This window comes from Hoplias malabaricus, chromosome 11 (assembly GCF_029633855.1).
Source record: "Hoplias malabaricus isolate fHopMal1 chromosome 11, fHopMal1.hap1, whole genome shotgun sequence".
NCBI lineage: Eukaryota > Metazoa > Chordata > Actinopteri > Characiformes > Erythrinidae > Hoplias > Hoplias malabaricus.
In genome coordinates, this window is record NC_089810.1 from 15,711,385 (window position 1) to 15,733,910 (window position 22,526).

Sequence of the window (22,526 nt, forward strand, 5' to 3'; positions counted from 1 at the left end):
CAAACTGTTTGGAAGAGGGAACAAAAGACTGGTAATTATCTAACGCTAAAGAAAAAAAAATCTCAGAGAGGCTGATTCTTTCAGGAGTAAAAAAGGTAATTGTTCACCAATGTAAGACTGTGTGGGCAAAGAGTGCAACAAGGCATGAATCATGTTTCCCCACTTAAAATAGCAAAGAACTTGGGTATCTCATCACAATTCAGAGAAATCTATTCACATGGGAAAAGACCCATAAGCAGTATTTGCTCACTGTAACCTTTGGGCCCTGAGATCGCATTTCATTAAATGTTTTTGTAGTGGGAATCAGTGCATGGGCCCAACACCACTGTCTGTGGACACAGTTCATTGCTGCATCCACAAATGCAAGTTAAAACTCACAAATGCAAAATAGAATCCAGAAACGTGGCTGCCTTCTATGCTAAATTAAAATGGACTATGGTGAAGTGACAAATTGTTTTGTGGTCCAACACAGCTACATTTAAAATTCCTTCTGGAGATCACGGGTGCTGCATCCTCCTGGCTAGAGAGGAGAGGGTTCATCCGGCTTGTTATAAGCGCAAAATTCAAAAGCCAGCATCCATAATGGTCTGTGGGTGCAATAGTGCACATGGCATTGGTGACTTGCAAATCTGTGAATGCAGTTACTGCTGTACAATACATAAAATGTTTGGAGCAATGCTGCCATCCTTGCTCATTTCAGTAAGACAAGGTCAGTCTACATTCTGCATGGAATACAACAGCAAGTCTCAAAACACATTTCTTTTGTTTAAAATATTGCTTACAATAGAGCTCTGGAGCCCTAACATTTTGCACAGCATCCGAACACTGCTACTTAGCCCAAGTGCCCAGAAAGTTTAAGGCACAATGACTTTGTAATTTGCTGTAAAGTTTTTTTAAAGCTACAAAAATATTGTCTGGTAAAACATTTTTTTAGAGAGCGCTTGATATTATCTCCGCGTGCTCAGCTTCTTCTCAGATAAGCATTTCTCACCTAAATTGTTCATAAGGTAGCACTGAGATTAGTGTAAGGACTAGGAGTTCACTGGTGGTTTTCAGTTGTTGATCAGATAAGAAGGGAAGTAGGGTGTATGGCTACATCTCGTGCCTGGCCAAACGGATGGATGTTCACTACACAGGTCAATTTTACTTAGAAACCCTATTTGAACTGAGACAAACTCTCTCTCTCTCTCTGTGTGTGTGTGTTTGTGTAGGTGTGTGTGTGTGTGTGTGTGATACAGATATGATTACGAATAGGCAACTTTACTTTAAAACCCTGGCAATTGCCCAGTGTGCACTGTTATGTCTTTTCTGTTTCCAGGAATCCTTTGGCCTGAAGATATGAAGTACAATTCATAGAAAGTACAACAGTTGACCATTTCAGGACTTTTCCAAACCCTCTACTGCTGTATAGAACCATATAACCTATTACCTATCACATGTAGGTTTTCAAGACCCTCTAGAACACTCAGCTATTAAACAAATATTGTGTCATATTTTTTTGCAATGAGTAAAAAAGCTTGGCGAACGTTCCCAAAGTCCCATTTGGATTTAATTAGATTTTTAGGGGGACTCCTGTAATAAACATGATGCATACCATCCAGAACGACAATGAAAAATTAGAGGATCAGCATGTTTCTAGTTCCAGATTTATAGTGTTTTGTCACATGATACACTCACAAAACACAATATAAAATCAAAATGTGCACATTTGCATATAAAATAATGCTATGTAAATACCTACAGCTGCCATTACATTTGCTCATTTTGACAGCATGCAGGATCTCCTGAGATCGTCCAGAGGAATTTTAACACCTACGTCAAGTAACTGGTTCAGTAAATCTCCCATTTTCATATTATTCAGCTGTCCAGAAAATATTGTCTGGGGGTATATAGAGAAATGTGTGCTCAGACATAAGCAGTGCCCAAAAGTCTTATAAAAGCTCAATGGCAAAGAGAAACTAGCCTAGCTTTGTAGGACCACCATTAGCCCGAGGTGTTTCTGGTATTTCACAAACAGGAAAGATACCCTTGTCATTGGAAGGTCTGGAGAAGCTTTGGTGTTTCTTACCAATGTCTTTGAGCTGTACAGAACATATGGAGAGCAGGTCTAATAAATGTAGAAATGAAAAACAAAGTTAAAGCACAGGTTAAAGCACATTAAGTTTAAACACACTAACGCAACACAATGTCTCACCTCCACTTCCCTTTACAATATTTCAGGCACACATGAAATAAGACAAATTCAGCAGTTCTCCTCTCTCTGAGATATAATAAGTGTGTAAATGTTGCAGAGTTCCGAGCCGTCCTGCTGAGCTTGTGAACAGAGGAGAAGCGTAGCTGCTAACTAATGCGTAGCCAAACATGGAGCGTGTTTTCTGTTTTATTTCCTATTATTTATTTAGATGAAACATTGTAAATGACCGTTCCACTGGGCGATAACGTGTGTGAGAGACTCTGAGCTCTTTCTTGAGTTACTGAACCAACAACAGTTCTCTCTGTGAAATATGGCTAAACTAACAGTTCCTACTTGCACATGCGTGTTTCAAAATTAGGAGTCAGTCAGTCAGTAAGTACGCGAAAATGCCTCTTTCAGGCCGGCGCTGTAGGCAGTACGGCAAAAACAGGGAAGAAAAGCGAGAATCAATCCAGGACCCCATGGCAATTCCTGATTGGGCCGATGTGCTGTGGTTCCATAATTTTTGTAAGGGATAATACAAAAGCATACCAAGATGGCCAAAACTTTTGTAAAACTGGATATTTAGATGTGCCATTATGCATCACAAACATCACTCAAATTCAAAGGTACAAAGATACTTGGATGGAGTTTCATTAGTCCAAAGAACGCAGGTCTTTGTTGGGTAGCAGCATTATACTAGAGGATGTTATACTTGCATAGCCAACACTTGTCATTGATAATGGCAACATTAGGCTCATTAGTAGTTGTTAGTATTTAACATATACAGACAATGTCTCAGTTTAAATAATATATTGTGGTGCTATAAATGAAAGGCAAAGCTAAGTTTTATCTGTTGTGTGTTTTTTCCTAACTTCTTATCACAACTGACCAAATTAAGGTTTGATGCTGACTTTTACATGTAACCTTCAGGTATGTGTTTTCTTGACCCAACTCCAAATAGTGCTTTAAAGGGGAAAAACCATGTCATAATACCTCATTCCACTCACTGTTTGCAGAGATAAAATTTATCTGTGCTAAGCCCCTGGTCTAACCATTCTCAGGCAAATGACTCAAACCTCAGAGATGAACACATTCCAGATCGCCTACATAGTTATGCTCTGTCTCCAAATTCCCACAGTGTCTTTAAGGACTAACTAAGTTAAGATAAAGACTCAGTCTAATTGCCTGCACTGTCTCCAGCCCAAGTCTGCAGGCTGTGGATGGGGCCGGCTGGAACAATGCTTACCAGGGGCACAACTATTCGCTGTAAACACACTGACATTCCTCACCACAATTACAGAACCGGTCCAGACGGACCAGTCCAAAACACCTACACACAGAGAACAAGAGAGGTGTCTGTTCATGGACAAGGGCATCTCTCATCGCTGGCCTTGTCACCCCGCACTGTTCTCCCTGAGAACTGCTCAAATTGTATTATTAAAGTTAATTCAATAAATTGTGAAGACATTGGCACTTGTTCTGTGGTAATGAAATGGCCATGATATGAGGAAGGAGGGGCAGATATCGTCATGGTAACATCACGGTATGTCTGAGAATGTTCTGCAGTTACTTATATCTATAATTGCCCCATGATCTTATTTCTGTACATTGGCTTTAAAAAAATGCAAACTAAGACTTAAAGGTACTGAGATTTCCATGGTACAGTGTCCAAGCAGTACTGTTATTATAAAAATATATATGAACAGAGATGCAAAGAGCTGTGTAGATGATTTTAATATAAAAATAGGGTCATTTAAAGCAGAATTCTATATATGCTTATTGTTATGTTATCCTTGCATTTCAGTCACATGATTTTCATTTCATTTTGCTGTAGTTGCCATTTTTGAGACTCCTCAGCATGAATGTAAACAGTTGTAAAAGAATATACTTATATTATACACCCTCTGCTTGAGATGAAGAGGGTCTCAGCCTTTAAACACACACTCTAAAAAAAAGTACATTAGAGGTATATTATAGTTGCTAAGAGAACCAGTTGTGTTCCCTTAAGGTACATTACATCATCTTCTCCAGAAGAGGTGAAGATTGCCTTGGAGATTAATTGGGGCCTATGAATAAACACAATTTAATCTAATCTAAATATATTATAGAAAATGATACAATAATGTTCCCTAAATAAAGTTACTTATATGTACCCTTGAGGGTACCACCAGGCTGACAGTGCAGGCACCTACTGCATCTTCAGTTCAGTGGGTTAAATGGTTCCCATTGTGTTTTATAATGAGTAAAAAATGCTATTATCTGCTGTAGCCACATTAAAATTTTCATCATAGAATCAAAAGGAAAACTCTAGGCACTCCAGCCACCAACACATTTCTCTGCTCTTGTGACTAAATCTCTGAGAGTTACATAGGTACATAGATCATATACAAACTTTGCCAATCGCGTTATTTTAGTCCTTTTTGTTTCAGCTTGGTAAGAGATTACAAGCACAAGCCACCATTTTTACACTGTTCACAGGACAAATTATCTGATCATGCTGACCCTGCAATCTGAGAGTGCAACTGATTTTTGGATAAAGTGATTCTCTTTTCTTAAAATGTGAGATGATCAGTGATATTTCCTTGCCACAGTAAAAGCAAGGCTGAAAGTCATGTCTCCAAACCCCCTATATAATGCATAGTGGAGCTAATAATGTCCATTTAAGCATGTGTCAAAGATGTTAAAAGTGGATATTATTTAGAGTTCTGGCTCTTTTTATGCCCACAAAGACATATGTGCAAGGTCTAACTCCATTTCACTTAAGCAGCTTATAGGTGACATATACCTTCAAAAATTAAGGCCAAGGAGTTGGATGCTGTATATTTTCAGTCACCACTTGAGTGGTCATTGTCAGTAGGAAAACCCTGCAAGAATGTCACTTTTCTTAAGTTGCTCTAAGGCAAATAAAATGAAATTACTTGGAGCTGAAAAGCTGGCCAAGTGCTTGAATTCCATACACCCACCTATACTCACAGAGCGTGATTATGTGTTAATGGTCTGGACCAATGTTCCTGTGAAGAAAAATGTTAGTTATAAGTGAAAGCAAGATGAATTATTCCATATGTAATGAAAAACATCTGCAGCTTTGGTCTATTTTTTACTTAAACTCCACACTAACATTGTGAAGTCTACTCTGTTGATTACCAGAATAAAAACTTGTAAGAAGCATATCAGAATTTAGCTAAAAACTATTTATGTTGAATTAGAGAAACTTCAAACAACTTCCTGATTCTAACTGTCATAGAACAGCACTGAAATCAATCTTCTGTCAGTTTGAGCTATGGCCATCAAAGCGTGCCAAAACTTGTGGAAAAAAAGTGCTACTAATTAACCATAAGTGATCACACTATTGTTTCCAGGGTTACTACTTCATAATACATTCTCCTGCTGTTTCTTTTTTTATTATAGCATCTCTGCTCTGATCAATAGTGCCTCTTTTCTCTTTCTCTTTCAGATTAGTCTTAATCTACACCCTTAGATCCCTAGTGTTACAACACTACCTCGAGAGAACAAAAAATAACATGTATACCAGAAATGTTTTTGTTTGTTTTCTCTATCAATATTGGCTTGTTATTTTCCCTGTAGATGCTCAGTTGAACTGTTCTTGCTTGGCCGAGGGTGAAAACGTGTTCTGCGCAGACCATCCTCCAAAGGAGCATTTGTTCACCATCTGAAGTATCGGCTCTGGCTCAATAACGTGATTAAGCAAGCAGCAAAGTGCTTTATCCTTGCTATCTGGAACTGTTTCAGCTGCCAAATGTTTTACCCCTCTCGATCCCCCTCAGCTGTCCTCCCTAAAGAGACAGAACTGAGAAGTGCAGCACTCTCAGGGATCATGAAAAATAATCCCTACATAAATTCATGTTTCTTTTTTCCACTGCCAGAAGAGACAGCACTGGGTGACTGCTGTTGCTTTTCCTGTTGTGTCCTGGGCTCATTTCTACTGGCTGTCAAAGTCATGAACACAAGCTGGAAATGCAGTAGAGCCAGCCAAATATGCCACAGCCAACACAACACAGAACTCAAGCAACAGCCTAAGAAAGAAAATAAGATAATGTTTTATGTTAGAAACATTACTGACAGTATGGTAATGTTTCTTATTCATCAAAAATGGCAGAATTCTGTTCTCGTCAGAGGCCCTGAAATATTAATTCCCTAGACAATAAATAAAACCAGAAATTAAAAAGCACAAATTACAATGCTGTCTTTAAATAGCTTGGAACTAGAAGGAATATATCAACAGCCAGAAAACAGTTAAAGAATCAAAGCACTGTACATATCTGACAAACTAAATACTGTTGGCCAGAGAACATTTTTCTTTCTCTCATAGGTTCATAAATCCAGAAGAAAAATATGGTCAATTTGTGTCGCACAACAAACAACTTAATTTTTTACAACTTGCTTTTACTCACCAGCATCATGTGCTCATTTATTATCCATATTTATTATCTATGTTTTTACCTCATTTAAACACTGTCGGCAACAGTCTAAGAGAATCTCACATTCGTATTCTAACATAGGGAAAACCCCATGGTCTATTTAGACACACAATACATAATAGGCAAAAGTATCAAAATGTTCACTCACCCATCATAATCATTTAATTTGTGTGTTCCAATAACTTCCATGGCCACAGGTGTTAAACCAAGCACCTAGGCGTAGAGAGCTTCATGGAAAGGGATTCCATAGCCAAGCAGCTGCACCCATCCTTACATCACCAAGCACAATGCAAAGCATCGGATGCCATGATGTAAAGCATGCTGCCACTGGACTTTAGAGAACTGGAGACGTGTTCTCTGGAACGATGAATTGCGCTTTTCTGACTGTGCACCAGTGCACAAAGCAAAATCCATAAAGACATGGATGAGCAAGTCTGGTGTGCAATACCTTAACTGGCCTTCACAGAGTCCCGACCTCAAGCTGATATAACACATTTGGGATGAATTAGAGTGGAGAATGTGAGCCAGGCCTCATCCAAAATCAGTGTCTGACGTCACAAAAGCGCTGCTGATAGAATGGACATTTCCCATAAAAACACTCCTAAACCTTCTGGAAAGCCTTCCCAGAAGAGATGAAGATTTATTAAACCCTATCGAGTAAAAACGGGATGTCACTCAAGGACATATGTGCAAAGGCAGACGAGCAAATACGTTTGGCCATAAAGTGACAAAGTGTGTGTGTGTGTGTGTGTGTGTGTGTGCTTATTATCTATTACTTTTAGCTTGTCCAGTGCAAGATCCTCATTCACATGTGTCTCCGGGCACGAACATTGTGCGACGTGACAAACATGGAGCAGTGAAGTTCCGCTTACATATTCATATCTATACACAAAATCAGAATGTGTCACTTTGTTATCTACTATTACTCAAAACTAAAGTGATGTCATATCCTGCTGCCTGTGGACACAGTCTCCTTTTCTTTCCAAAACAAGGACAGATAATGCTATTCACATTATACATTAAACATCTTATTTTATTTCATATACACACAATAAAAAAAAGAGAGCTGGGTGAGAACTAAAGTTAGTGTACAAATTCACATCTTTATCTCTTTGACCATGTTTACACTGCAACAGTTACATTTAACAATGCTTTAAAGAGACGCACAAAGAGAAGTAGTTCTTTCACCCTCTGCAAATCCAGGTTAACCCACGGGTCACTGAGCCAACACCTGTGTTCTTCTCTCTAGTAACGGCTGATCAGAAATTTCTCCCTGCTCATGGGGAGCAGCTCTACCAGCTGTGCTTGATTATAGCATTGGTAATTATAGTCCTGAGGGGCTTGCTGGCTCAGGTGTGTGAGCTGACGATGGCAGCCTTCAGGTAGATTTACACACACAGCATGAAGACAGCTCCACTCCTAGCACTCAGGACTCATCTCTGCTTTTCACAGAGACAGAAGCAATGATTAGCTCAGTGAATCAGTCTGGCAGTTTATGTCAGCATCACAGTTGATGTTTGTGTATCACTCAGAGTGAAAGTACAGAGGGGCTAAAAGAAAATAATACCACAACCTTTCCCCACTTTTTTCTCCTACAATTGTGAGCAAATTAAAATGGTTTAAAACATTGTTAATAGATTTTTTTCAACTACTGACGTCCAGAGTTATAATTTCCAGGTCTGCTGTTTGGTTTATGTATTGTTAAATCTGAAAGCAACTATTTAATTAACCATTTACAAGATTCATTACATGAGGAATTACATAAACATCTGAGTAATTTTCTGTGTCACCAGGTTCACACACAGTGTGGTTTAGGAAAAAAGTATGACTTGGTGTTCATTTAAAAATTAATCATCAGCATACAGCTTATACTCTGTAGCACCAATGACACACATGCATAATCAACTCTGACTGACCATTGATTGTGCACGTGTGTCATGGTGCTACAGAGTATATTTCGCAATTTCTGTTGTTTCATTTTATGAGTAACTAAGGCTAAATGAAATGATATATTTATAAACAGAAACAATTGTAATCTAGCTTGTGTGAGCTTGAATGATATGCATGCATGTGAAAGATATGTCAAAGACACATTGATGACTGTGTTACATCACCTTTGAGAACTGAGGATACTCACACACATTCTACACATGTGAAGCCAGTTTTTGTTGCAAATGAATGAGGCCTGGCATTTTCTTGCTAAAATAACCATGTACTTCCCAGGAAAATATGTCACTTCTGTAGAAGCACATGTCTGTAAAATCCCAATATACACCTCCACAATGTGTCACTAAATCATGGGGGAGGGGGGGGGGTGACCACTATAATGTAACAGATGTTGGGTTTTAGCTGGTTGACTGAGTGGAAAACTATATATATTTGATTTTCACCTGAGCAATTCTTCAAGATCCAACATGAAAATAATCTTAGGGTAGAGATATACTTGCTGTTTGGTCGTGTGTTCGCATAGACAACTGTCTGCTTTGTTAACATAACTGTTCAAATACTTTCCTGCACGCTACACTTGTAACTGGAGGCTTCCACTAGAGGGCTTCACACAGACTTTTACTAAACTTTCCACCATTGTGATGCTGGTGATCACCCCACTGCCCCTACCCTTTATGGGTGGGTGTACTGCACCTTGTGTATTTTCTGAGAGCGTGCACAACCGACGCACCAAATGGACACAGGATACGTGAGGCAGCCATGATGCGTATACAAACGTGTAGTATATCTCTATTATATCTACTACATCTAACATTAGAGTTCAAACAGTTGCACCAAAAGTCAAGATTTTCCAATAGCAGAGGAAAAGCACATTCCTATTTGACAAAATGAAACTTTTGTCTCCAGCTAATCAGGGCCTTTTATTGTTAAATACTCCCTCGAGAAACTACCCTGCACTGTTGTGTTTTCCATGCATTAGTATGTCCTTCTTGACCTGAAAAAAGTGTGTAAAAGCAGAAAAACCCAAAAACATATACTGTGCCAGTGCACCTCCAGGGCAATCTGGGAAAACCTGGTATATGGAAATCAGGAGAGTTTAAAGGCCGTTATGTCATCGGAACATGATCTACAACTTCTTCCTTCAGGCTTCATCACACAGAGGACAGGAGGAGAAGAGGTGTTTCAAGGTAGTTAACACTTCATATCTAACACAGAGAAGACTGACACAGAGGAGCCTGAGGGACCACAGCTGTTTAATGGGAGGTCAAAAGTCACGCAAGGTCAAACACCCTACCCGCAGGATTACAAGTAAAACACATGCCCCTTGGTCTAGAAAACTCAGTCATGTCCAGAAAGACTGGTAAGACTGGACATCATTGCAGTGTACATGAGCTTCTGAGATAAGATCCTAAGGGACAGGGGCTTTCTCCTAATGAATACCAACAAAGGAAAGATTTTAAATGAAGTTTTAGGAACAAAACAAATCAGAATGTTATAAACAGATTAAAAGCCTCCAGTGTAAACTGTGTATTCTCTGGAGAGACGTATTCTAAGTCTTAAGAGGGCAGACGCTACAACAATTATGCTCTCAACAAATAACAGGGATCAGGCAAGTTTAATTAAGCCCTCTTCTCTCCTTCTCCCTCTCCCTCTGCTCTTGCTCCTCCTCCGTTTATCTCGTCTTGCGCGCAAGCAAGGGAGGGCTTTCACATCGTGGGGCCAGATGACACCCCTAATAATTTGTTACACAGAGAGTCCTCCTACTAACCAGAGGATTAGATTGAAATTGGTCGGCAGGAGACTTCTGCAGCGACTGTGGAGTTTCCGCTAACAGGATTTGCCATCAACTCAGTATATCAAAGTCCCCCCGCTTCGATAAACAGTCAGCACTTCACCAAATTAAAAAGTGAACCACAGGTGGGCCCTCTCTCCTTTGCCAATGGAGGGACTGGACGCTAATTGCTTTTTAATTCTGTTACGAGGGCCATCAAATTAAGCTCCTCTTCTGAAGGATTGGGAGGGGAAAGGGCTGGAGACAGGGAGCTTTTACTATGGACTAAGGGGAGGAGTGTATTGAGGACGAGGTGCTGTGTAAGACAGTTCTGTTATTAACCCGGAGTTGTCGAAGCAGGAGTGATATACATGAGGCAAGCAAGAAACAGTTTGCCGTTATAAATTAAGTCAATTAATGTACTGTCACCCGAATTGGAAAAGGCATTTAAATGTCACTGTTCAGGGCATACAAGTCTTGAGAGATGGATCTATGGAATGATTTGTTATTTTGGTTAAATAAGCAAAACACACTCACACCACCACCCACTGCTCTCACCAGTACTTTGAGGTTTGAAAGAAACCCACAGGAAAGAATCTTTTAGAGCTGAGATTGATACTCTTGGTAGGTATAATGGAAGTAGATCAGTCACTGAAACCATTGTAATGCAAAGAACTAAAACATTTGATGTTGATTTGCTTAAAAAGAGTAATACAGGGTATTTTGTAAAATAATCTATTACGTGAAACACATGTATTGTTTAATAATAGCTGAATTAGTGTATTCAGCAATGGATGTATATGGTCATGTATGCCATGTTGTGTTCTTTGTTTATATGCTACTACAAAGTAATGGCTACTGTTTCATCCTGAAAAGGTGCTCTGAGCAGCCTCAATTTTGGTGGAGGAATGTGTTATTTGTACATTGATGTGTCCACCTAAACTTTAAGTAAGTAAGTAAGTAAATAAATAAATATATATTGTTGTTTATTCCAGTGCAACGGTTGACCGCAAAAGCTGTACTGACATAACATTCCACTGACCACTGTGGTTTGCTGCCACTGCCGCTGGTGGTGGAAGAAATTTTCCGTACTTTCTCATTTCGAGGACATGGAATACCCAGATTTCTCTAGTCCATCTACTGTCATAATGCAAATGCAGCTTAAGTATTACCCTTGTAATCCAGACTGCCCTACTATATTAACAAATTTGTTAGTTTGCACTATATTTCCACAAATTGTTGATGTCACGATGGTTCATGTCTCCAGGTTTCAGGGACAGGCTTTTTCCACTCGTCAACTACGAAAGAGAAAAAGTGAGAGGAAGCCACAGAAGACATAATGGATCTGTTATTTGAGTAAACCATGTAATAATCACTGGTTGCAGCCCTAATTATTTTTTTAATCAGATGCCCTGTTTACATTTGGCATTAAAAGGCATTCTTTAGCTTTTTATGTATGTATATGCATTTAGAATGTGTGTGTAACCTCCTTTCTGATCAGAATATGTTCAGATCAAAATCCTTATCCTAAGGCGACCAGATCTGCATAAAAACATGTCCATGTGTATGTAAATATAAAATGCAGCATATCCACTAACCAAATATCCTGCCGCTCCACCTTCATTTTCCAGTATTGTACCTACCCTCTCTCTGTAAGAATGGAGAATAATAGGCTGTGGAGCTCAAGGTTTACTTGGAATAATGTGCGGGAAACAAGATCCAATCTGTATCTGGATGCAGAAGTTGCATTCAAGGTCAAGTGCAAGCGCACTATATCTTCACTGGACAACGATCCAGTCATAGTGATCAGATCATGAAGGTGGGAAGACAATGGCAAGTGTAAACAGGGCCAGAAAGACAAAATTAGGATACAATGTGCAAAAAGGAGTGCTCAGAAAAAAAAAAGACAGGAAAATCGAAGCCAAAAAAAACATGCCTAGAAAGCACAATGCGCGAGCACACTCAAAGCCAGAGAGGAAGTGAGTTATAGAGAAAACACCTCTGTACATTCCCCACATGAAGAGCTGAGAGCACCTTCCTTTGCAATGTGCTGCATTTCTTTATTTCTGCAAACAGAGCAAGAACATACGAGTGGAGCTGGGTAAGAGACAGCCAGAGGGACAGACTCAGCAGAGAGAAGGTTTACAGTGGCGGGTTACAAGAAGTACATGTACGAGAATGGGCATCAGCGTTTATTTTTATGCAATAGCATTTCAAAATCTTTAAAGTCATGCATGACAACGTTCATTCTGACTACTCTATCAAGTGAAATTAATTTGTTTCCTGATTATGCAAGTAATCATAAAGAGTTCAGAGTCATCTTTATTCAAATGTCAGGAACTATTCAAAAATATAATTCAATGAGGTCACTGGGATCTGTGGTTTACTTACAATATGAAGGACATAGTGTTGTAGGCTTTCTTAAGGGAATTTAAATCTCCCTAGAGAAGTAGTAACCATATATATATATATATATATATATCTTCACTCCACACACATGAGCCTAAAATCCTCGCGTTCGTGCTTGGTGCTTAATGCCAAACACAGGCTGAAACCCTGCTTGAGATCCAGAACTAATCATCCAACATCAGTTTCTGCCCTCACTGATGTTTTTGTGGGTGGATGTCTTCAAAACCTGACAGAAATACTCCAAGATCATGTCCAAAACAGAGGTTTTCACTGTTGTTACTGAAGGAAACACAGGAAACCTTTTAATAATAGCCTTAATTTCAGGGTATAGTGTGTTTTCCTAGCCCTTCTGGAGTGACACAATCATGAACATATTCTAAACCTTTCCAGTGGAAAGAGACTGATGAGATCACTTTAGCTGTAAAATGTTCTGAAAAATATAACAGTGAAACCCATATTGACAAATGTTTATTTATATTAATCTATAGCTTGTCATGTAATGCTAATATGTTCACAATTTGCAAAATCAGACCCCATTCTTAAGCAGACGTCCTTCCCTTTCAGCTGAATTCTCTCTCTGCAGGGTATCAGAGCTCTGATCCTCTAGACATAAGTTCATTTTAGTCCACCAAGAAGCTACTGGATTATTTGACTTTCTCAGTATCGCAGCAGCTTGTTCTCTGAGTGGCTTTCATTACCAGATTCTATCTCACACTTATCTGAAAGATAGCCTGAAGTCCAGTCTGTCTGGCCATGCTCCCCCAGTTCTTACCCTCCATCCCAGTGGTCTCGAGCAATGAGGAGGATGAGCTTATATAAAGAGCTCTCTGATCTTTCTAGAGGGACAATGACTGACCACATTTGATCAAACGGCATGTTGAAAAAGAGTTATCAGCTTGTCTGCAGGTTTGTGTGCTCCTGCTTGTGATCACCAAGAACGTGGTGTTTGTTCTGATACTATACAGAAATAGGCTATCAGTACTTTGGTATCTGATTAAGTCATCAATATAATCCTTTGAGGATCAATATCAAACTGCCTTTCAAGTGAGTGTGAGAGCCCTCCGTTTATGTAACCACTCCCTTGTCTGAGGGTTAAAGAGTCCACAGACCAGAATAATCACACAAGAGCTTCCTCATTTTAACATGATATCTATATTAAATCTACTGTAAATAAAGCTGATCAGAACTTATCTTCATAATAAATCAGCAGTTGTCTGCATGATGACACATTTTATTTCTTCTACTGGTCTCCTGAAACACCCTGATAAACACACAGACAAATCTGTCTAAAAGCACATGATGGGAGTTTTAAAGGTCTTCATAGTTTATTTTGATTCAGTAATATTATGAAATCTTAAAAGATAAGCATGATTTGTCCAATATTTTTGGCCCATTTTACTTCTAACTACTTTATCATGTTTGCTGTCTGATTAAGCATATAATCCAGACTCAGAGCCCTAACTGATATTTCAATAATGTTAGTCAATGCCATTACACATCAGTTAAAAGTTAACTATATTACATACATGTTTATTTTAAACAACTGTATTCTAAAGTTTCTGTGGAGTTTCCTCTAAAACTGGCCATTCCGTCCAAAAACAGCACCTCACACCTGTTGATAACAGTGCAGTCAAACCCTTAAACTGTGTGAGATGAGACAGGGCAGCCCTGCAGCAATTACTGGCAGTGACCTCCTATTCGAAGCATGAGTTTGTGTGTGTGTATATGTGTGTATGTATGCGTGTGTTTTTTTTTGCTCAGTTTCTCAGATGGAAGACAGCTTTTACTGGTAAAGCACACCTCTGCTGCTGACTCACGCAGATGGGAAGGAGGGAAGAGACAAAGAGAGAATTCTTTCAGTGAAGGAAAGAGGACAGTAAACACACCTGCAGTGAGGACTGAGGTAAACTTTGGTGGGAGGGAAACATCAAAATCTAACAAACCTGCAACTATACCCCTACAGTCACCATCCAGCACTCTGTTCTTCCCTCTAATCACAACCACTTTGAAATGAACGAGGGAGTGTGTCAGTTTCAGGGAGCTTTCACACATACCTTATTTGGTTCGGACTTTCAGTCTTTTCAGTTGGGTCCAAACCAAAATAGGTCTGACCAGAAAACCGGCCTCGGTCCAGATCAAACTGAACCAATGTTTGGTTGTGTGCAGTGTGAAAAACACCTTTTGGACCTATTTGAACCCATTACAGGAGGTATAAATACTCTATGCTTATTTGTATACTAGGCTTGCTTTCTCTCTCTCTCTGCTCATGGCAGAGGCATCTGGAGTTTCTTGGACAACAGAGAGCTCAATACATTGAAAAGCATGAACTAAAATGAGGATCACTTAAGGTGGAATTGTCTCCAAACTCTGGAGATGGCTAACTGCATTACTGAAATTACTACAAAACTAAACAACTCCAGTTACAAATGGGTTTATGTGGTAATTCAAACAGTGGATAAAAACAAACAGACAAGTTAAACTTCAATCACATACAAAGAAAGTCTTTATTTTCCCTCAACCATACAGTTCCACCTTAAAAGATGCAGAGCTTAGAACTGCAATTCCCCACAGTCATAGACATTCCCTTTAAGTAAAAACTGCATCAACAGTGAACAGTAAACATCATTCGATATAATATTTTTTGCAGTTCCACATTTGCATCATTATTAGAATGGCAGTGTAGTACAGTGCAGTTGTGTATGGTTTGGGACGAAGAGTTCAAATGAGTTCATGATGGAACTGAAAATGCAAATAAGAATCTGGTAACCACACAGTCTAAGCGCTGCGTATGTAAGCAATATATTTTTTGTGTCATAAGATATGTTCTTGATTTGAGCCACAGATAAATAGTAGTAAAGAGTGAATTGTAGAATGTTTCTAGCTATGCAATGAATTTACCACGTGCCAATATCAGAGGCACGCCCCTCTACAAATCAATTAAGGACAAGGATGGGTAAAGGTGATGATAACAGGACGTAGGAATAGCATGAAAAGTCCTTTAGTCCACTTGCTAAATTGCAGTGTGAAACTATAAATCAATGAAATGTATTCAATGTAACAAAACACAAATATTCATTTACTTTAGAATAACATTTTGCAGCAGTAAGTTCCAGCTCATTGGCTCAATGTTTTAAGGTTTAAAAACTAAAGTTATATCTGTAAAATTGGCAGGGCCAATGTCTAGGCCAAAGTTGGCACAGTGGCATAGCACGTAGTGTCGCAGTCACACAGCTCCAGGGACTGTGTGATTCCCGCTCCGGGTGACTGTCTGGGAGACGTTTGGTGTGTTCTCCCTGTGTCTGCATGTGTTTCCTCCCACAGTCCAAAAACACATTGGACTGGTGGATTGGTGACTCAAAGTGTCCATATGTGTGAGTGAATGTGAGTGTGTGTCACCCTGCGAAGGAATGGCACCCCTCCAGGGTGTGTTCCCGCCTTGTGTTCAGTGATTCCTGGTAGGCTCCGGACCCACCGCGACCTTGAACTGGATAAGTGGTTACAGAGAATGAAAGAATGTCTAGGCCATATTAGTAACAATGGCTTTGAATCACTCACTGTTTCTGTAGTTTTAAGCACATCTCAGCTGTTACTGTTCACTGTCCTAGCCTCTTTGTTGCTCTTTGTGCTATGATGGATGAAGGAAATCGTGATCTGTATGTATATGTCAGTATGGCTTAGCTCATGTGCAACAGCTATATTTTTCCTCTTCAATTTTTCCATCCCTTCTTGGAAGTGTGGCTGTTTTCAGATGTTCATTTGGAGTAACGCTGCAGGACATTGGCCTATCAACAGGCATCTAGTGTGGGGAACCACATGTCTGGCAACCTCATTTCTAAAACAAACAACAAAAACGCCTGTTTTACGTGATGCAATGCGTATTTTGTCCTTAAATGAAAAAAGAGAGATGGGGGAAAATACTTTTCACCAGCTGAAGGGTAGTAAATATTTTACTACTGCTAACCATTCACTTTAAGTCATACAGCTAGTGGCATCCGTCCAAAACATGCAACATACATATTTTTCATGACATCTGGATAGCACACACTACAACTGGAAGTTTCTATTCTCTCATTACAGTGCTGACAGGATATGCACAATAACACATATGTAGTAAACAGGGTACACAGTAGCTGTGTAGTGCTTCACAAAAAGCATGTATGAAAATAGATATAATTAACATCTACTAAAGATGCACACGTATAGGGATTGTGTTTTGATTTCAGCAGTCAGTGTGTTTCATGACGAAATCTGACAGATGTTTGTAATTTAGAACTGAGACAAAAAAAAATGATTTTGCAGCACAAATAATTAAACAATAAATGAATAAATAATAAAATAAGCAAATGCAGATGTTCAAATTCATTTAAAAAAATTGTTATACAGATTATCAGATATGTCAAAATAGATTATTCCACCCCCCCACACCCTCTCATTGAAAGCAGCTACTAATTTGACTCTGACATCACTGTTAACAGCTAGCAGCCATGCTCATTTACATTTGTAAATTTACTCTTAATGCTAAATTCTATATGAATTCCTCTAATTTCCAGTCTGGGTCTATACTCTCCTATACCAAGGGAAAGATTTTGATGTTGACTTTAAGACAACAACATGGCCCAAAATCTCTCCGAAAATCAGGCATTTCTTTGCATGTCAATGCAATGTGTTCATCCAGACAAATGTGTGTACCCGGCACACATGCATGTGTTTTTGTTGGAGGTAGCTGTGGGCCCATTTGGCTGCAATACGGCAGCGCTGGCACGCTCACAGTCACAAATGATTAATTAACACGTCTCCTCCTGTGGAGTCGGCGTGGGCTTGAGCCAACGCGGCTGAGCTTTCTGACTTAACAAGAACACCTCTGGAGAAGCTTAAGAGCCACTGTTCAACCGAGCTTTACAGCCTATGTGTTCTGAGACAGTAAAACATTTATTATTAACGAAGTTGGCACTCACAGTAAATCAATAATTAAATAATAATAAAAAAAATTATATTACTTTAAACATAGAACTCAAAGATGAAATTAGAGAAGAACAGAGGAATGATATGTAGCATTTAGCTCAACACTGCTGTTAGTTTTTAGTTCAACTCTGAACTAGAACAGAAACAACTTGTCATATATACTGTGTCAGTGCTTTATACAGCTGTATTATCATGTAATATAGCTGTAAATGATAAAGCTAAAGGCACTACTGTATGAAAATTTTTTTGGGAAACAATGCATATATATATATATATATATATATATATATATATATATATATATATATATGTAGTTACACAAAGGACATCACCCTAAAATGGTCTCTGGAAGTTCCCCTGGTAAATGTTTCAGTGTGGTTCATGTCTATTATGTTTTCTCAACCAAGAAATGGCCTGTTGTTCTGGCCAGATGATTTCTGTATGATGTATTTACTTTCTCGGGCATAACTGTGGCCTGGCAATCAAGATGGGAGAAGAACTGAGTAGACTGAATGCCATTAGTGGCTTTTTCTCCGAAATTTCTGTAATCTTTTGAGGAGAAAAATATCTATTCAGTCTTTTTTTGTTGTTTTTTTTTTTAAGGTAATGTAGTCAATGAGGACAAAAAAAACGATACTCATTTTAGTAATAAGAGCAGAACGTGTATAAATATACTGCGCTAATTCATTACGTGAAAAAGAAATATTCATTGGGGAAAGTGCACGAATGAAACGCTATGCACTGGTTATGCTCATGCAGGGCCCACACTTTAAGGATATAAAGACTTTTAATGGTCTTTTAGCCTGCTAGGTCACGCCTGACTTCCATACTTACTTTTATCCGCAGCCAAGTGCCGTTACCCAAGAACATGTTTCGACTGAACGCACGTGGGGCGCCTTTGGAAGGGCCGTTTATGGCAGGGAACATTAAAGTAAACAAGGAGACGGAGTCAAGGCAAACACATGCTAATCCAACCTAGATCTGCTACAACTAAAGGGTGGGCATTCAGCACAATACTAACACTGTGGTCATGACAAGGGTCTGGACCACCATTTAGCTACAGTGATTTCCTCAAACCACCATGAAGAATGACCATCAGCTCTAGTGTTAGATGCTGATGGTCAAAAGCAGGACATACAAAATAAGACATTCAACCACAAGCTCCTTTCTCAACATCACACTGACTTGTGTCCCACATACGGATATTATCCACATTCCAGCAGGATCTCGTTCAGAGTGTAGGTGTGGACATATGGTTGACTGGAATACAGGCCCAGATGGAGTCTGCAAGCCAGCAGACTCAAAAACGGTTGGAAACAGGTGACAAGTTTATACATTTCCCAAAAGACACAAAGAATAATTAAGGCAAGTAAAATGCACAGCAATGTTTATGAACCTATCACTGTGATCACATCAAACCTTAGTCTTTGTGTCACAAATATTTAAAAAAAACACTGTCATGAAAGAACACAGTTAAACTATTATTTTTCCTTAAATTAGTTCCTTTTCTGAAACCTGCTAGGATTAGACACCATAATGTTACTATAAAATACATTAGATATCATCATTTATACACATCATTGACTGCATATATAAATTCAATTCTGTATTGGAGCCATTGTTAAGCTCATGGAAGGAATGGGAACTCCGCTTGACTGGACCATGGAATGTAGTTTTGATGACAGGCATTAGCATGTTTTATGTGATAAGCATAAAACTATGCATTTTTATTTAAAATACTTGCTTAGCAAAGTCCCTTGTGTGTAACTAACAACAGCCCTTACCCATAGTAGCAAATGTAATGCACTGTGTGCAATCCAAAGTGGCTGTAACAGACACCAAACAATCTGAGGAACGCATTACTGACTGAAGATGCATCTGTTTTTAACTAAACAAAGACTGATAATACAAGCAGAGTCCATCCTTCACTGCCTGGTTGACAACAAAGAAATAAACTACAGAAGGATGTGAATTATGGCTACGCAGAATACGACTCTCTGCATTGAGCCATGTTAAAGGAAGACAAAGTGCCTGTGTGCATATACCCAGAGTGAATATGTATCTTGGCACGCAACATAAAAACTGCTAACACTATGAATGGATTCTAAATTAACAAGCAGCTAGTCCTTCACGTTGACTGTGACCATAAATGAAACAGTCCAGTGGAATAGTTTGCTTTCCACACCATACTCTAGCAGTCTTTAACTGAAATATTGCCAAAACAACAGAAAAATCCCTCACATTTTTATTATTTCTCCTGTAGAGCTCAATGAAACATGCAAAGAAATGTAAAACACAACACCACGTATTATTACTGTTGTTGTTTTGTAAACATACATCTTTAAATAAATGACCATATAGAGACAAAACAGAAGTCTAAATTAACTTTCTGTATTTTGGTCATTTACATAGTATATAGCTGATCAGCCGAAACATTATGACTACCACCTTGTACAATCAATGCCCATATTCTCAACTCCACTGGCCATATAGGAACACTTTGCAGTTCTATCTTTATAACTGTTTGTTTGCCGTTCTCTTTCACCCTGTTCTTTAATAATCAGAACCCCACAGTGCAAATATGATTTGGGTGGTGGATCATCCTCAGCACTGCAGTGACACTGCCATGTTAGTGCCTATTGTGCTGGTATGAGTGGATCAGACACAGCAGGGCTGCTAGAGTTTTTAAGCCTCTCAGTGTCACTGCTGGACTGAAAACAGTTCACCAACAAAACATATCCAGCCAATAGCGTCCGGTGGGCCGTATTCACTGTCCACTGATGAAGGACTAGTGGACAAACAACAAACTGTGCAGCAACAGATGAGCTGCTGTTTCTGATTTTACTACAAGGTGGTCCAATAAAGTAGGTGTGTCACACATTGTGGAAAGTAAGTGGACACAGAGTTTCGATTCTCCAGCAGCACAGCTGTGTCAGATCCACTCATATGAACGCAACACATGCTATCACACCACCACAATGATCCTCCACCCAAATGGTAACTGCTCTGTGATGGCCCTGTGGGGATCCTGACCATCAAAGAACGGGGTGGAAGAGTGTAAACAAAATGTGCAGAAAGAATCTGCACAACACCTGGAGCGGTGTGCACCCTACCCAGCACCTGGGGAGCATGGACCTTGCTATGGACCTTGTGGGAGGAGACAGCGTTGTTCATTCACTACCCTGCCCTCAGTTTTTGCTAGCTGTTGTGGGGACTGAATCTGTGACCTTTTGGGCCCAATCCCTTTAGGCCAAAGCTGCCCAATTTGAAATCTTGTGATAAAAATACAAACAATCATGTACGTGTACACGCGTGTCTGTATTTTAATATGAAATTCAAGCTGGAATACTATTATCTATAATTGCTAGGGCTGTCTCAACTACCATTTATTTGGGCTTTGGAGCTTCGGCCGGGATATTCAGTGAATATTCAAATACTCAGAGAGTGGGGTGGTGTATATTGTTGTCATCAATAAAATCCGCTTCCGACCCCTGCTTTCATATCCCTCCCTCCAGGCTGCGCTGTGGCTCAAGGCGTGGTTTTGCTTGCTAACTTGCTAACTAGCTCGCTAAAAAAGGGCACAGAGTATACACAGTTTAACCAGTTTGAGTGAAGGTGCTCTAATTTCAGGCACAAAGCTGACAAATTAACTGTGGCGTCGCCTCGATTCGTTGTAAGTTCATTGTTTTAGCATGTTAGGCTGTTTTATATGACTTTGTTTAAGGCTTCATTTGCACAAAGACTTTTATGTTGATGAGTCTGAATACAGGTGGAGTGTTGCCTTTATCGATAATCACTTTTATCCAACAAAATCCAAATCTCAAAATTAGAAACGGAATACAAATCCAGTGAACAAATATCTGAATACCCAAATATTTGGGGTCAGCTCTATTGTTCAGAAACTCAGCTCTCATCACCCGCTGTAAAAATTAAAGCTGCACTTTGGCTCCAAGCATGGCTCTGCTCGCTGGGTCGTTCGCTAACTCATGCACTTTACGGTGCCACTAATGGAACAGAGTGTACACAAATTAACCAGAGCTTCTTGGAGGTGTAAAGCTGACAAACTGAAGTGTAGTTTTGCCATGCTTCGTTGTAAGTAGGTTGCTGTAGGGTGTTAGGCGTCTTTCAAGACTTTTATGTTGACAAGGCTGAATACATGTGGAGTGGAGGGTTGCTTTTATCGCCACATGTGATGAATATCCGAATCTCAAAATTATAAACCGAATACCTACCCAACTAAGAAATATCCAAATATTCCGGGCTAGCCCTAATAAATGTAATATATCATTATTATTTATCATCGACTTAAATGTCTTCACTTGTGTTCAGTTTAATATTCTCCTTCTGGTTTTTAAATCTCTGCGTGCTTTGCACCTCTTCACTTTGTTGACTAAGCTCCCTCCTTAAAGGTTACGCACCTTTGGTGACAGAGCTTTTTGATTTGCAGGGTCAGAATTCTGGAAATATATCCCTGTATATTTGCATATGTGCTAATTTCTCTCTTCTTTTAAGAAGCAGTTAAAGACAAAACTTTTTCAAATGGCCTTCTCTTACATACTATTTTGTTGTGATTTTATACTTATATTCATTCATTCATTCATTGTGTGTAACCGTTTATCCAGTTCAGGGTCGCGGTGGATCCAGAGCCTTCACAGAATCACTGGGCGAAAGGCAGGAACATACCCTGGAGGGGGCGCCATTCCTTCGCAGGGTGACACATACTCACACATTTGCACATATAGACACGTTTGAGTCGCCAATCCATCTACCAACATGTTTTTTGGACTGAAGAAGGAAACCCATGCAGACACAGGGAGAACAC

At 39.4% G+C, this 22,526-nt stretch overlaps 1 long non-coding RNA gene across 2 annotated transcripts in view; it reads right to left on the reverse strand.

Moving 5' to 3' along the window:
* Positions 1-22,526, reverse strand: part of LOC136709159 (uncharacterized) — a 117,395-nt gene that overhangs the window by 21,795 nt on the left and 73,074 nt on the right. The window contains exon 8 of one of the 2 annotated variants that reach the window (XR_010804451.1): positions 16,445-16,574. The exons of the other annotated variant lie outside the window; for it this stretch is intronic. This is a non-coding gene — a long non-coding RNA (uncharacterized lncRNA). Of the gene's footprint in view, positions 1-16,444; positions 16,575-22,526 lie in introns of those variants that run through there. 2 annotated transcript variants of the gene reach the window in all.